Source organism: Dreissena polymorpha, chromosome 15, assembly GCF_020536995.1.
Source record: "Dreissena polymorpha isolate Duluth1 chromosome 15, UMN_Dpol_1.0, whole genome shotgun sequence".
Classification (NCBI taxonomy): domain Eukaryota; kingdom Metazoa; phylum Mollusca; class Bivalvia; order Myida; family Dreissenidae; genus Dreissena; species Dreissena polymorpha.
Window position 1 is genome coordinate 26,985,470 of NC_068369.1, and position 18,308 is coordinate 27,003,777.

The window sequence follows — 18,308 nt, forward strand, 5'->3', positions numbered from 1 at the left end:
TTAGCAGATACAGTCACTGATAAGTTAGATGTCTCTGTTTTCAAAACCACCTTTTACACTGATAGTAGAATTGTTCTTGGTTATATTAATAATCAGTCCAGACGTTTTTACACGTATGTCTGTAATAGAGTAAACAGGATTAGACAATCTAGTATCCCCACACAATGGTGCTATGTTCAATCGTGCATCAATCCTGCTGACATTGGAAGTCGTGGTGCTAACCCTAAGCAGTTAAGAAGTAGTACATGGCTTGAGGGTCCCACATTTTTAAAGGAAATTGTGGTTGATATACCAGAGTTCTTTCCACTTTTGAGTCCAGATCATGACAATGAGGTTCGATCTCAAGCTAAAGTGTTACATTTAAGTGTTCGTGAAACTTCACAGTTAGGAACAAAACGTTTTGAGAATTTCTCTTCATGGAAGAGGTTGGTTGGTGCAGTTAGTGTTCTCAGACATGTGGCCATTTCTTACCATAAACGTCTACAGTGTAGGGGCTGGCATATTTGCAGTTCTGCGCAATCTAAGGAAGAAACTGAGAGGTTCATTTTGAGACAAGTGCAACTTGAAGTATACCCCAGAGAGTTTGAGTGTCTTAGCAACAATCAATCTATTGACAAGAATAGCTCTATCCTTTCATTAGACCCTTTCCTAGATGGTGGCCTGTTAAGAGTTGGCGGTCGTTTAGGTAGAGGTTATCTCCCTGAAATTGAAAAACACCCTATTATACTACCTGCACCCAATTGTATAAATGATGGTTAAAGTTACCGCTCGGTAGCTGTTAAACCTTGGTAAGTTTGCGTTTATTCAGGTGTAGTAACCGTCAAGGTAACTCGATTGTATAAACACGAAATACCGCAAAGTAACTAAACCGCGCATAGTGGAATTTAACCAACGGTAAATTTAACCAAAACATTCCCACAATGCATTTTCTAATGACGTAATTTTCGCGCGAAGTGTCACGCTTCGATTTCGTTAACAAAAAAAAATAAACAGCGTCATGTATTTTTTTTATCAAATTCATTTTCAAATGCTTTTACAATAAAATAAAGTGTACATTTTAAGTATGACGACATCAAATTTTTCAAAATGTTTACATACATATGTCACAGACCAGGAAAAAAAATATCATGATGTCGGGATTTGCCTCATTTAGCGGAATCCCTGGTGCTTCCAACTGCGAGAGTTCTTGATAAGACGCCTAATTATCTTGTTTTTTAAATGATGTAACATATTCATGGTCGTCGTAACATGCTAGCCTATTCTTTTAATTTTGCTTATAACCCGTTTTCATATGACTGCGTTATAAAATAATATCTTTCGCCAAAGAACGATGTTTACACATTCAAAGCACAACGCTGAGTATATCCTTAACATCAAATTACATCCGAAAATCACTCTGTCTGTAGTCCAATATTGCATATTCAAATTGAGAAAAGTGCGAGACTTTTTGACGATTTATTATAAACGCGACTTATTTCACACGTACATGCACTGTATATCGACGCATTTCAATTGTCAATTTATCAAATTTTCATTATTTCGTGCAATGTGCATTGTTTATAATCCGTGCATATACTTTTGACATTTTTAGAATGTACAACAAGCCATACAAATATCGCACAATTCATAAATAATCTGCAAAATTTACTTTCCGATTAAATTCATGTTAGGCATAGAGATGTGTAAAGTATAAGATGATAAAAATAGCACCACACTGGAATTCGGAATGTCCCATTTTTTACACGGGTATTAACGACTCATTTATCTGTTGTGTAATGGAATGTTTTTCATTCTTTATTTACTTATATATTAAATTATTTTCGTGTACAGTTAGCGCATTTACCATAGACAAATAAAACATTGTGTAAGTTTAAACATATGTTTGTATGCAGAAATCTGCAAATGTAACCGAGTTTACCAACGGCTATTATTTGTTTAACTGCTCCGGTTCATTTGAACAGCAGTAATGTAGAGTACGTGACGTAGCGTGTGACGAAAAAGAAAGTTTATCGAGTTCATAAACTCATTTGAAAATAGTTAGAATATAGGATGGCACAAGGGTCTTTATTTAACTATGCTTAAATAATTATTAAAGACCCTAAATGCAAAATCGTCAATTATTGAGTTAAATGGATTATTTATGGATTTTAAAGGATTATTAAAGGTAAGATACTAGTTCGAACGTGTTGTGGTGTTTCTTTCGGTTAGCTCTTCAGTGGGTTTCTTCTACAATTACACAACCGCTAGCAATGACACTATACTAGACAACTCACATGGTCGTCGACTGGAAGCCTTGTCAGGATGGCAGACGTCGTCCTCGGCAGTACACACTTCGAGGGAAACACTCGTCCGCTATCGTCTTCGGCTACACGCCACTGATCCTCTGGGAATACTTACCGCGCGCACAGGCTAAACCTCCCGGGCAAGACACTAAGTCACACGCTAATACTTACACGTCACAGGCTCACATACACAGGCTCATCTACACAGGCTAATACATACCGGCTCACACTTATGCTCCTGGAAATACTCACCTCAGGAAACACGTCTGCACACGTCCGCGGACACGGTAGCAAGAGAGCATGGTCATCCCATCAGGCATCTGCGTCCATCCCATTGGCTCCACATCATGCAGCATGGTCCCGTCACATGAGCGACGCAAGCCGGGTACCACTCTGCAGGGGGGCGTGGCACTGGCACTACAGTGTTTTGTTTTTTGTTTGTTCTTCTGTCGTTTACGGTTTTCGGAGAAATGATTTTAACATGGGCGCCATTGATGCATCGGATCACACACGGCATATCCATAACATTATATAAAAAATCACGTTCTGCGCGTCCTTAAATTCGTCGTCCGAAGTCGGAAAACGTATTGCCCTGTAAATTAAGTCAAATAAAGTGTCAGTCGCTGCAATTGTCTGTTTACTTGTCGAAATGTTCAAGGTTGTCGATGGTTAGCTTTTATAATGTCGCGCGACTCGGCCATTTTGTGTAAGTTATCTCTCGGTTACTTGTACTTACCCACCTAGAGAAGCAGGGTATGTTTTAACTGGGTTTTAACCGATCGGTATAACTTACCCAATTTTATACAAACGCTTACCGACCAGTAACCAACAAGTTACCGACTTTTAACCGCCGGTATGTGGTTAACCGCCGGTTTAACTGTTTATACAATCGGGTGCTGGTAGGCATCATGTTGGTAAGCTCATTGTCTTTCATTGTCATCAGGCTGTACATCATCAGGGCCGTCATTTCACAGAGGGTGCTATTAGGTCGAGCGGCTACTGGTTGATTGGTTGCAAGCGTGTGGTTGCAAGCATTATTTTCAATTTTGTCAAGTGCAAAAAACTCCGAGGTCAGTTCGAATGTCAAAAAATGTCAGATTTGCCTAAAGAAAGGGTAACCCAGGCAGCTCCATTCTCATATGTAGGAGTAGATGTATTTGGCCCGTGGCAGGTGGTTGCTAGACGGACTAGAGGTGGACAAGCATTATCAAAACGATGGGCAGTTCTTTTTACGTGTTTAACAATCAGGGCCGTACACATTGAAGTAATTGAAGAAATGTCAGCATCTGCTTTCATAAATGCTCTCAGACGATTTATTGCCATTAGGGGAAAAGTAATGGTTTTTCGTTCGGATCGTGGAACAAATTTCGTTGGTTCTACAGATGCTGCTAAAATTGACGTTATCAATGTTGAAGATGACAAAACTAAGAGTTTTCTATATCATTCAGGTTGTGTCTGATTGTTTAACCCACCATATAGTTCACATTTTGGTGGTTCGTGGGAAAGAATGATTGGTGTCGTACGTAGAATTCTTGATTCTATGCTTACAGGTTGTGGACATCTCACACATGATGTTTTGGTTACAGTTATGGCAGAAGTTATGGCTATCATAAATGCTCGCCCTATCGTGCCTGTGTCAAGCGATGTAGATGATCCAAGTGTTCTTTCTCCAGCTGCACTTCTTACTCAGAAACTCCAAGGTGATGAACAGTTTGTTGGTAATTTAGATCTCAAGGATTTGTACAGGGATCAATGGAAGAAAGTCCAGTTTTTGGCTGATCAATTCTGGGTTCGCTGGAGCCGTGATTATTTGCACACTTTACAGAAGAGAATTAAGTGGAATATTGAAGAAAATCCTGTAAATGTTGGGGACATTGTTCTTTTGAAGGATCAGGAATTGGTTCGAAATAGATGGCCATTAGCTCGCATAACTAGGGTTTTTCCAAGCGCTGACGATCGGATTCGTACAGTGGAGGTTGTAGTGTCAAAAAATGGAAAGAAATCCTTTTATACTCGGCCTATTGTCAATATGATAAAATTGGTTTAAACTTCTGTAATTAGTAACAGTAACTTTTCATTGTCTAACAGAACCGAATAACCTGTGTTGTTGATTGACATGAACATAGTTTAGAAGATTTATACACACGATTTTGTTATGCAATGCGTAAGACTCTTGTATAGGAAAATAAATTCCAGCATAGTGTACATATTGTTAACTACAATATTGAATTGAATTGTATTATGATGACACAATGTATGTGGGTCATTTTGTTTTCTATTGTATTAAGGTATGTTTGTTTAATTTGAGACTTAAGTATTAATTTTTCTTTGTGATACTTAATGATTCATAATTTTTTGGTGATATTTGTTATATCAGGCGGGGATTGTGATGCCCCCAGCCTCAAGCTGGGAACCAGGCGATTTCGAAAATCAAGTTTCTTGTTGGTTATTTTTCTTGAGCTTAATTTTTCTTGGGTGTAAATAGGAAAATGATTTCCGCGTCCGGCTAATACTTTTGGCATGTTACGTAAACACATTTTGGTTTAATTATCTCTCATCATCTTGATGCTCAAGCCCATGGCGTGAGTATTTTACATATTATAACATTTTTGTATTAAAATTGTTTTAGATTTAAATCTTATTTCCTAAAGAATGTTGAATTTAATGATGTATTTTGCATCGATATTTTGGTCTTTCGTAGAAAGAGTTAGTTTACTTGTTTATGAGGTATTTTGTACATACTGGCAATCGTTGTTGTATTGCTTAGATTAAGTTAACTTTTTCTTTGTATGTTTCAGTAATTTACCACATACACGACTGTCTTAACATCTGTAAAATAAAAGAATAACACGGAATGTTTGGACTTGGTAACTGGCGTCTTTTCGTAGACAGCATAATATAATTTAAGCTTTAAGATCGTTTTGTGTTGTAATTATAAGAATTGAATTTCATTTTTCTGCATTTCATCGGTGTATGAACTGTCGGGGAAAATACACCTAATTTATGCATAAACGCCGTCAGCGTTTATGCAAATTAGACGTAATTTTCCCGACAGTTCATACACCGATGAAATGCAGAAAAATGCTATTCAATTCTTAAATGAACAACGAAGACCATACGCAATGTGATATATCATACCGGGTTGTCAAAAGTATAAGCAGAAATCGAGATAAGAGCTGTATGTGCTTTCATATCGTTAAAATTATTAGTTATGGACATACTAAAGTTACACTTTCGCATTAATCGGTGTATACGTTAAGGTATCTTCTGTGTTCTGTGTTCGATAAATGATATTACCACAGATGAAGATAAGGAGGCACATCATTATATATAGAGGCACATCGTTTAATCACTTCTTAAGTTTTGCGTATACTTCAAGAAATAATGCTGTTGTTTTGTTGGTTTCCTTATTTTAGATGTTTGTTTCTGTTTTCCCAGTAACATTATTGAGACTGTATTACAAACTCAACCCATGTACGCCAACATGTAATTATGCTCGTCTAGTGGAGCTAAAACCAAGCAACGTATATACAGTATTCCTATCTCCAGTTAAATACAGTACATATCTCTGAAAAACTGTTTTAGCTTTGTGCAATCATGTGTAGTTATAACTGTCATTTTAATTATTGCATTACCTATCCCTTGTACGAAACATCCTCAAATAATCATTACAAATTGCATGGACATTTTCGAGACATCCATTATCCTTTGTAGATGATTCTGGACTTAAAACTTCCCTCTTATTACTCATCTCATGTGGTCGTTACATAAAAATATCTTTAGTAAGTCTGCTCCAGATGTGTTGAGGCTACCAGCGTAATTGCAACTTGTTATCATGACTGTTATGACGTAAGTCTCCTCCAGATGTGTTGAGGCTTCCAGCGTAATTACACCTTGTTATCATGACTGCTATGACGTAATTACACCTTGTAATCATGACTGTTATGACGTAAGTCTCCTCCAGATGTGTTGAGGCTTCCAGCGTAATTACACCTTGTTATCCTGACTGTTATGACGTAATTACACCTTGTTAACATGACTGTTATGACGTAAGTCTCCTCCAGATGTGTTAAGGCTTCCAGCGTAATTACACCTTGTTATCATTACTGTTATGACGTTATTACACCTTGTTATCATGACTGTTATGACGCAAGTCTCCTCCAGATGTGTTGAGGCTTCCAGCGTAATTACACCATGTTATCATGACTGTTTTGACGTAATTACACCTTATTATCATGACTGTTATGACGCAAGTCTCCTTCAGATGTGTTGAGACTTCCAGCGTAATTACACCTTGTTCTCATGACTGTTATGACGTAATTACACCTTGTTATCATAACTGTTATGACGTAATTACACCTTGTTAACATGACTGTTGTGACGCAAGTCTCCTCCAGATGTGTTGAGGCTTCCAGCGTAATTACACCTTGTTATCCTGACTGTTATGACGTTAATACACCTTGTTATCATGACTGTTATGACATAATTACACCTTGTTATCATGACTGTTATGACGCAAGTCTCCTTCAGATGTGTTGAGGCTTCCAGCGTAATTACACCTTGTTATCATGACTGTTATGACGTAATTACTTATTGTTATCATGACTGTTATGACGTAATTACACCTTGTTATCATGACTGTTATGACGCAAGTCTCCTCCAGATGTGTTCAGGCTTCCAGCGTAATTACACCTTGTTATCCTGACTGTTATGACGTAATTACACCTTGTCATCATGACTGTTATGATTTTATCTGAAAAGGGAGGCTTGCAACATACAAATTACACTATACAAAGTCCAAAGCAAGTTTTTGCATTTATTATGTACCTGTTGAATGCTTTTAACAAAATACAGGTTGTATCAATCGTTGAAATAATCAATTTCGTATTACGTTGCTCGCTAATTCCAATACCGTATTACCATACTAGCCTGAATACATTCTTCGACCTATCCAATGACGTCACATATTGCGCACCGAAAATAGGAAACTCCCTGTGTATTCTTCGACACATTTAATGATGTCACATTACGCGCATCAAAAACAGGAAACCCCCTTGTCAAGTGTTATTAGATACGTCGTCTGCAGGTTTTACGGAGAGTAAAACATGGCCGAATTTTCGACCATGGACGTAGCGGAATGGTCATCGATCGGTATTTTTTACTTAATTGACGATTTTTTGTTGTTGAAAATGAGCTATTTGAAACGGTTGTTCATAATTCTGACGAGAATGAAAATGTCAGTAGCACTGAATATACTGCAAACAGTGCATTGCCCACTCTTTTAGAAGCAGGTGTCCTGCTGCCCAATAATAGGGCATCAACATTAACCAAACAATCAAATGGAACATATTAATTGTAATGCTCAAGGTGAAACACGTAAACAACCAACATTTGTAAATGTAACAGAAAATGAAAAGACTAATTTTTTTCAAAGTATGAAAAATGTAAACACAAACTGCAAAATTGAATTATGTATGCGCCATTTCCAATGCTGGCTATCATAACCACCAGACAATTAAATAAGATATGTCTGTGAAATCATGGCCACTGAACTTTCAGTGATGAACAATGTTGGTGTACTGTATTACTCACTGCTGTAGTTAGTTTAAACCTATTTATTTAGCTCGATTGCATCGAAAGCATGAGGCTTATATAAACGCTCTCGAGTCCGTTTCCTGGGCTTAGAACCAGTACGTGGTGTCATTGAGAGAGATGTAAAGAACGATCCCACGGTGGGGATCGAACCTATGACCTACCGGATCCTAGGCGGACACCCTAACCATTAACCACGGCGACCTTGATGTACAGTTAATTTATCATAAAGGGATTTAATTCAAATATTTTAACAGCATTAAGTTTTATAGCTGTGTAATTATGATTAATAGATGTTATAACCTGATTGGTCTATTGTACACATCTATGAAAATACAATTAATATTATTAGCAAATAAATGTACATGTATAATTGTTATTAAAGAAAACAATATCTAAATTTAATACAAGCTGCACAATTTTAATAACGGAGAGATAATATCTCAAACAAAATGTAAGCATTGCCCATTATTTTCAAATCATATACAGTTTTAAAATAATTTATAATAATTCTATAGGTGGCTCAAGTTTTAAAGAAAGAAAAAAAGAAAATCACACGATCTTCTCAAAATAATCGTTTTGTGTTTCCGTTGTGTAAAGTATCGACTTCAAATGAAATTGTTGGTCTCAACACACAGCCACGTGGCTGGTGCTATTTCGCATAACACTCGAGGCTCCGCCTCTCGTGTGATACGTCATCACACGAGCAACTCTACTGAATACAAACTCTTGGAACAATTGACTAGCGTAATATCCCGTATATATTATCAGACAAATCGTATACACAATTATTGTTTAAGAGATTTGTTAATTTAATCTTTATTATATAGCTGGTTTTAAAATTGAGATATGTTTGTAATGTAAATTGATTCATCTTATTTTTATATTTGGAATAAATAAAATACCCGAAGTACCGTTTTTCAGTATACAGATACAAGTGACCGAGACGCCAGACATCATGCGTATTCTTAAGTGCAAATCGAGTATGTCTCATAGATAATCTGTTTGCAATACAACGCCCTCTTCGTACACAAATTCAAGAGATATACACGTATGTAAAACAATATTTCCATAACATCAAACACCAACAGACATACAAAAATGTTATAAACACTAACTGATCACAATACACATGCAAATTTTTGTATTAGCATATACCTTAAATCACTAGTTTTGCAACAAAACGTCGATGATGAAAGGTCGCCAAATGCTATTTTCGTGAAAGTAACACTGTTATCTAATTGGTAAAACCGATTATAATTTATATTTCTTGATAGCCGTATATGACGAGGACATGTTGAAAGGGTTACTTAGGGATTTCCTCCATCAAAAGGCACTTTGGGGAATTTGGAAGTATAATGCAATGTATCATATTAATTTAGCCTGATCGATCGGTTGACGTAGCAATAAAAAACTTCAACTTTATAACATTTTAAACAGGTGTAAATTGCTTGAAAACACCCGTCAGTTGTTCACAGAAGCAAGTGCACGATTGCCTATATGAGTTCAATCCACACCAAATGAGCCGCGTTCTGATAAAACTGGGCTTATTGCATGTGCGTAAAGTGCCATCCCGGTAAGCCTGCGTAGTCCGCACAGGCTAATTAGGGACGACACTTTCCGCTTAAACTAGATTTTCGGTAAAAAGGGACTTCCTTTAAACAAAAAATAACATTAAAGCGGAAAGTGTCGTCCCTGATTAGCCTGTGCGGACTGCACAGGCTTATCTGGGACGACTCTTTACGCACATGCATTTTGCCCAATTTTCTCAGAACAAGGCTCAAATATTCTCTCAATTCATTGAACTAGTATTTCCTTACATTTAACGGTTTCAAAGTTTAACGTTTATGTAATTTCGGCCGAATCGGTGTTGAATCGGCTGTATTGGCCCCAATACTTTTTGTAAGGTATCGTTAAAACCCACGATCATTCACATACGCTATCCTTCTTGGTTGACCGTGGAATATACGGTGAACAAAGTTTCAATAAACAATAGGTATGGCATGGATTTTTTCGATGGTTCGAACGCCATGTCCCAAACGATATTTAAAGCGAGATTATACGATTTTTGTATGTGTTGAATTGTAATATATTGATACAAATATGTTATAATAACACACAATATGCAAGAAAAATGATACATTTAAGACGAATTTCATAAAATGCAGCACAAACAAATTAGCGCCCCGAGCCGATTGTGACGAAGATAATTCGGACATATTTTCCTACAATAACCGATGCATTCGTCTTTTTAGTAAGTGTTCGTGTGTCGTATGAATCGATATCGCTGCGGGAATTTCAAATGGACCGTTAAACTAAATTTAGATTCACATCGTACATGCATGATATACATGCTGGCGAATTCGGCTGTACAGCCTTTTTCAATTTCAGAATTAAATATCTGGGTTATTTAGCATTTTTCGACACATGTTCTTTTTAACTTTTATTCTAGTTTATATCGAAATATATGTATAATCAGTTTTTTACACATTTTATATTAATTAATAAATATTTGACAAGATCGTATATACCCGCTTTAAATTGCATTTTTTTTAAGTTTTTCATTTAATGCTTTAAATTCATAAATTTAAACATCGCAAATAACGTGCTCCAGTATAAAACAAAAATAAAGTTAAAATAAGAAAGAAAAAAGTAAGCCGCACCAAGGCTCGAACCACTGACCCTTGGATCGGTTTTTTCCCCGACTAAATATAGATTTTAAATATAAATTTAAATATAAACACGCATTGTGACAACAACAACAACATATATGGCGGAATCTGTATTGTCAAACACGGAAGAAGAAGGTAAAATATGTTTTTTTATTGTAAAACTCAATAGTGCGTATGATTTTTTTTTTATAAAAGTAGATTTAAATAGTATAACTGATCAAATGATTCGTTTTCGTTACAAAAGTATATGCATATACATCACAGAACGCGTAAATACTGATTCTCTCGTTTACACTTAAGTTACAGACAGAGACTAAAATTAAAAGCCAAGTTGAATACAGAATTAACTTTAGTATTCGCGCAAGTAAATTAAATTTATCATTATTGGAGTACTGAGATCATTTAAACATTACAGTATCTTTTTCTTTCCTCATAACTGACAGTGACAACATTATTTGTTGGCAGGCAATTCAAAATGCTGTGCATTTATTGACATATTCATTATTGTGTGTTATATGACAATGACATTTATTATTAACTAAAATGCATTTGAATGGTACTGGTAGTTTATTAATTTAAACCCAAAACTCATAATTAACCCTTTAAGCGCTGGAACCGAATTTTGAAGGCCTTTGCAAACAGTTTGGTTCCAGATAAGACGCCACAAAACGTGGCGTCTCATCAGGATCCAAACTGTTTGCTATTCTGATAGTATTCTTTGAAAAAAATCGAAGAAATGGCTAATTTTAGAAATTCAGCGGATGACATTTTAGCAGATGACAAATTTCCCAGCATGCAAAGGGTTAATGTATTTATATCAGTTTCTTCTGCACAGCTATTTTATAAATAAACTGAATAACCAAAATATTTTTGAAAATAGTAACACAGTTTAGGAATTCATGGCATCAAATGCATGTAGCTGACGCCAGACAACTCGCCCCAATACCAACTTGCCCCAAAACAAACTCGCATCAAACATATGGTCACTCGCTCCAACCAAGAGACAACTTGCCCCAATTTATTTTCGTGCATCTTATTGTTTCTTTATTTAAAGTATTTTATCTTTATATTCTTTGTTAATTTAGCAAAGAACGTATATATTTTGATAAATGTGTATTTCAACAGTACATTGTATTTTGAATAAATCAAATACAGGTCATCTGAAATGCATGTATCATTATATTTGTAAAAGCCAAGAATATTCTGGATATTCCTCTTTTTTCAATTGTTTTGAATATCCTCAAGATTTGATTTCCTGAATGTCGAAGAAAACTTATTAGATAATAATACCACATATTTACAACTCACTTTTTTTAATAGAGACCATAAATAGTTTTAAAAAGTGGTTTAAATTGTGTATTTACTTTTTGAATAGGATACAACCATAATTAAACCAAGAAGTTTATGAAGAAGGGATCACTGGATTTTGTCACTTTGGTACAAGAAACAGAAAAGGTATACTTATTTAGCTGCATTTTTTTCTTTTGATTTCCTTTGAGAATATTGAAATAATTTGTAGATTATGTTTTCAGATATTCGGGCAAGTTGAGATTTCATTGAATTTTTCAATATTCTTGAATGGAAACAGAAAAAAACACAGTTCAACCCACTAATTGTTGATATATAAAACAAAGTCTTTGTATGTAAAACTGTGTTGCTACATGAGCAAAGAATTTAAAAAATGATCCTACACTACACTAGGTGAATATTGAAATTTTTCAAAAAAACAGACAGGAATGTTTAAAATCGTGTCATGAAAAATAAAAAATTCTATATGTACATGTAGCTACATCTTGTGTCAAAATTCTTAGCTTTATGTTCAAAACATTTATTGTTAAATGCAGAAATGTCTTTTCAAGGATATCATAGACCACCTTACTTATACGGAAGCATAGGAGCTGTTGAAGGAAATTGCTGCCAGACAGTCAGCAGTTATCCCTGACAGCCTTTCCCGGCCCAGCTTGGACCATCCTCAAGCTAACCATGATGGTGTGTTTGCAAGAATTGTCCATTTGGTAGACCATGATGAAGACCAGCTTTGTTGTGGCATGGCCTGACAATACTGTACAAGCCAGTGACCAGTATGTTTACTGTTTTTGAATATGACCCATTTTTCATGGTTTTTTTTCTGTGGGCCTGTTTAACAGAATTGATAATGCACTTTATCTATTTCAAATATGTTATTTTTCTGTGGACTGTTTAACGGAATTATTAATGCATTATATCTATATCAAATATTTTATTTGTCTGTGGGCCTGTTTAACGGAATTAGTAATGCATTTTATCTTTATCAAATATTGTTGCTTGTAATATGAATATAGAACACGTAAAACTACTCATGTAATTGTCTCAGCTTAAAATCAAAAGTGTAGAAAATTTAACTCATTTACTGTCGAAACAGTGTCCTGCATCTTAAAAGTTGGACAATAACAGCTAATATATATATATATATATAGATAAATTTAGCAAGGGGTTTTGAGTTTTTTATGTGTTCATATTTTTCAGAAAAAGAGTTAAGTGGTGACTGATGCTCTCACCGTCCTTATCCAGGAAACGTTTCGGAACAACGTGTTGACCCTGAATATGTGGAGGACACAGATTGATCACAGTACATCCTTAGGATACATGGACACCTTCAACGGGACGACAACAAAACTCTACCTGCCTTTTTTTGAAAGGAAGTAGTTAATAAAATTATTGTTAACAGCTTTTTTAGTCTTGTTGTTTAAGAATGCTTGCAACATTTAAGTGGATAAACGGTTGTTTTAAATTTGAATCTTCAGTAATGCATTCTTTATTAAATGATGTAATCTTATTTCTTTCAATATAGTGTAAATAATAAGAACATATTTATTCTTTGTATACAAAATGAAAACCAAGGTTACTGTTCTATTGATCATTATTTATTGATCTTGTTCTTTTGTCAGAAATATTACAGGGGCATACATACAGTATTCCTTAAATAAAAGGGGCAGTTCTTAGAAAATTAACATGTATTTTAGCAATGCATATTCAAACTTTTTCCACATTTATAACCAGCAACAATATGTAAGTATTATAATGTAACACAAATTAATACTATGAATTTACGACTGATTTTGCCGTGCCTGTCATCAAATAAACATGTTTTACTGAAAGTTTCTTAAAAGATGTTATGTGGAAGACTTAATCAATCATTTAATAAATATTTGAGCCTCGCTCTGGGAAAAGGGGGTTTAATGCATGCACTTATGGTTGTCCAAGATTAGGCTGTGCAGACTGCACAGGCTAATCAGGGGCAACACTTTCCGCCTTATCTGGATTTTCTCTAAAAGACTCCCTTTCAACAAAAAATACAATAAAGCAGCAATTGTCTGCCTGATTGGTATGCTCAGCAGATGTTAATCTCGTACGACAATTTACGCACATGCATTAAGCCCCATTTTCCCAGGGCAAGGCTCACCTATTTAGGTTTTAGCTGTCTATATGCTCTTTAACTTTTGAATCATGATGCAGTTTCATATAATAATGTATTATGAGTCTTTTTTAATTGATGAATATTCTTTTGTTCAGTGTTGAACTCAACATGTATTATAATAAGGTGTTCACTTAACATTCTTGCAGTTATGTTTTGCTGTGTAATATACATGTAATAATAAATCAAAATTGAACAACTAGCTTCTTATTTCTTCATGTTATTTATTAAAACATTTTAAACCAAAACAACAAAATCCATAACATAATGAACACAAAACATAATACTCTATATTCATGAAACAAAACTATAATTGATAACATTTTGAATAAATGTTTCCAACTTTCAACATTTGACAGATCAAACTATTTCTGAATTCCACCAATTTTTTATTTATGGATAAACAGCACTTTATCATCTTTATGACAGTTTATGTAAGGCTCTTACAATAAATGGTTGTTTATAGACTGATAAACAATGGAAAACAATACATAATCTATATATAGCATTGTGCTTTGATGTCATTGTTAATGGAACATAAACAAAACTGGTGTGCAGCACGCACTCAACATTGACTATGGTAGCTTATACCTAAAAGAGTCATTAGTTCCTTTTCATAGTCTTTACTTGTGACAAAAAATCAGGAAAATGCTGAGCCCAGTGTTTATTTAGCTATTTGCCAGACAAGGTTTTCACAAATTCTTCTGTTTAAGAGTGACCTATGATCAAATACTTTGGATCCTCTATTGTAATAACAAAACAACTAATTCACCATGTTTGATCATGGGTCTCCCATAAAAAACTTAACACAAATCATAATACATAACACCTATAAGAGGCAACAATTCCTGTTAATGGTCTTGACTTGTGACAAAAAAATCTGGAACTTGGCCCATTGTTTATGTAGTTATTTGCCAGACAAGGTTTTTACTTATTCTTCTTTTTCAGAGTGATCTATGATTGAATACTTTGGATCCTATATTTTTATAACAAAACAATTAACAAATTTCACAATACCTTACACACTTAAAACTCAAATACATATTCTCATGGCATTTCAGGGCACTTGTATGCTTTGTTCATCAGTATTTTATCAATGATATTTCTGCCCTATGTTTATAAGCAGTTCACTTATTAAAATCACATTTTATCACCATGATGATGACAGGACAGTCGACCATAATGTCACACATTTGGTCACGCCTTCATATAACACAAATAAATTCAAGCATCATTTCAAATACTAAAGTCATCTACTGACTGAAAAACAGCCAGGGTCACACATGCACTTTCATACTCAATGGTATACATCCTATAAAACCATGCTGCCAAATTCACACAACATGTTCCTACCCATAGTCAGTTATCATTGATTTCAGCTTTGTCAATTTTTTAATTCATAATAATGGTATGTTGAAGTTAGTTAAAACAACATAGTTACATACACCATGTACCAATTTGTATGAGTAAATCTTCATATTGTTTCCGGGTTGCTTGCCCTTGACCTATTGGATATTGCAGCTCCTCATTAGCCGCAGGTGGATATATAAGGGGCAATTGTAGAGGCAATCAGCTTTAGATAAGCTGAATCAAAAAGGAACTTTGATCGAAGGGTTTTTTCCTTGATGATCTCTTTGTACTCAGTGCATGTACGTGTATTCCTTCTTTCATTGATTGGCACCACCGTCCAATTGTTGGCTGCCTTCAATCTACTCTGAAATAACATATAAGCATATTTGTGATTTTGAAATGTACACTAAAACTTATCATAAAAACTATGTTTGAAATTTGTTTGCTATTTTAAACATTATTTTATTCATATCATGCAAAATAGGTAACATACCAATACTTTTCTGGGCTACTTGATTCACCAGTATTAACTTATGAACCTACCAATACTTTTCTGGGCTACTTGATTCACCAGTATTAACTTATGAATCTACCAATACTTTTCTGGGCTACTTAATTCACCAGTATTAACTTATGAACCTACCAATACTTTTCTGGGCTACTTGATTAGCCAGTATTAACTTATGAACCTACCAATACTTTTTTGGGCTACTTGATTCACCAGAATTAACTTATGAACCTACCAATACTATTTTGGGCTACTTGATTCACCAGAATTAACTTATGAACCTACCAATACTTTTCTGGGCTACTTGATTCACCAGTATTAACTTTTGAACCTACCAATACTTGTCTGGGCTACTTGATGCACCAGTATTAACTTATGAACCTACCAATACTTTTCTGGGCTACTTGATTCACCTTTATTAACTTATGAACCTACCAATACTTTTCTGGGCTACTTGATTCACCAGTATTTACTTATGAACCTACCAATAATTTTCTTGGCTTCTTGATTCACCAGTATGAGCTTATTATATGATGAAGTTATCATACTTGAGTCACTAACTGACAATTACTGTACAACTAGAGATTGGAGGAGAATTGCATTGAAATAATTTCATGACCAATCACCATGCAAGTTATCTGAACGGTTCAGAAAACAAACCAGCTATCGGATATCCTCTGGTTTTCATAACATAAAAAGTTTCTGGTAAAAAAATGATAAAGCAATTATATTACCAAGGAACTTTAGGAAGCACATAGAATCTTATTGAATATAAATATATTATTTTATCAATTAAAATATGCTAAGACAGGGTTGTTTGCATACTCTAAGTAAGATGTTATCTCTCCAATTCCTGACACATGACCAGGTGTGGTACTTCCTTGTGACACAAATGACAGGCCAGGACCTGGCGGGGGCTGATGACCGTGCATAGGTGAAGAGTTTGTTGTTCTAACATTATGCTGAACAGTCAAACTTGCAATAGTTTGGCCGGCACGTCTTCCTAAATACCTTAAAAAGAAGGTTTGTTTTAGAATATAAAATTGATCACATATCAAATTTAAGAAACAACAAAATTGATGTTGAAATCAGGGAATAAACTGTATAATCATATTATCATATCATGATAATTGATTACATAATATAACATATACATGTGCATACCAGTATATTTTATAATATAATATATACCGAATAAATTAATCATTCATAATTCATCATTTATCATTAATTTCATGCTTCATTTGACACGTGTCGGAGTGTTCCTTATAAGTTATAACGAATTCATTAAATTGATACGAACATAGGGGCATAAAGGCTTATTTTAAAACGCGCAATGAACAAATTATGTTTTCAGTGCGTATCTGGTTTCGTTGCAGAGTAAAATATCCATACAATAAAACTAAATACCTATCCAAACTTTTGCTAAAATTCCTTTGAAAACAGGCAACACTTGCCAAAAACTAAACGTAGCTTCTAAAATATGACTTACAATTCGTGTGTTTAAGCCATTACCCTGTCTTCGTCTCTTTCAACGATACTCCTATGGTTCTGCAAACACTCAGTCTTGTCGCCAAGATTGAATAAATTCGAGCGATGTCGCTGGCTCCGGCTTTTGTTTCTCTTTTTTTCGGCGTAAGCTGTATTACGCCAGCTTTTCACCTTGACTTGACCTTTGTAAGTGTCCAATAATACTCAAATAAAATTTCCCGCGGCTAGGTACGAATGAATACACTTCATTTATTCCATTGGCTGATTTGAGTATAACACCAGAACATTGGAAACATATCCGCGTCTTTGTAACACTGTTTTACTGCATGAAACAATTTTATCTCTAATGAAAAGGCTCAATATATAGAACAGTTTTACAATCAACTTTCGACATAAATACAGTTTGTGCGTTCACCTTTTATTTTCAGAGAATTACCATCACAAAAGCGTTTATACTAAAGGCTATGTTGTCATTTTTAGTACTTACTTGCATTGCATTTCAACTCGCGAGGTTTTGGGTCAATTCGCGGCCATTTGTGAAAGTCAGAGTTTATATACAGTTCATCACCGGAGTTCGCAGAAGGGGTTGCGATCATTGTGTAACACCGGTCTTACTGACAATAACGTAGTGACTGTAATGCATTGCATTCCAATCCGCAAGGTATCAAGGTCAGTTTGCGGTCAGTTGCAGAAATCTTTATATAAACGCCGTCTCGTAAACTTTGTGCACTTGAAGTCTGTTTTGATCAGAAAGATACTAAATAAAGATATTCGGCGATATTATTGTGGTATGTCAATCATCGATTTTTAATATGGTTTCAACATTTGCATGATAAGGACCAATTTTGATAAAATTAATTAGAAAAATTTATCCATTTAGACCAGTTTATTAAGCTTGAGCACAATAATTCACTATACTATAATTATGCAATTAAATAAGATTCGAGTATTGCCGGCTG

General features: G+C 34.9%; 2 long non-coding RNA genes across 2 annotated transcripts; one reads left to right on the forward strand and one right to left on the reverse strand.

Moving 5' to 3' along the window:
- Positions 1-10,633: 10,633 nt before the first annotated feature.
- LOC127861137 (uncharacterized) lies at positions 10,634-14,056 on the forward strand. Its single transcript, XR_008040092.1, has 4 exons — positions 10,634-10,681; positions 11,922-12,001; positions 12,406-12,627; positions 13,052-14,056. It is a non-coding gene; the product is annotated as an uncharacterized LOC127861137 (long non-coding RNA).
- Positions 14,057-14,358: 302 nt separating this feature from the next.
- LOC127860745 (uncharacterized) lies at positions 14,359-17,482 on the reverse strand. The gene is made up of 3 exons (XR_008039913.1): positions 17,351-17,482; positions 16,684-16,869; positions 14,359-15,714 (listed from the first exon to the last, which is right to left on the reverse strand). It is a non-coding gene; the product is annotated as an uncharacterized LOC127860745 (long non-coding RNA).
- Positions 17,483-18,308: the final 826 nt, after the last annotated feature.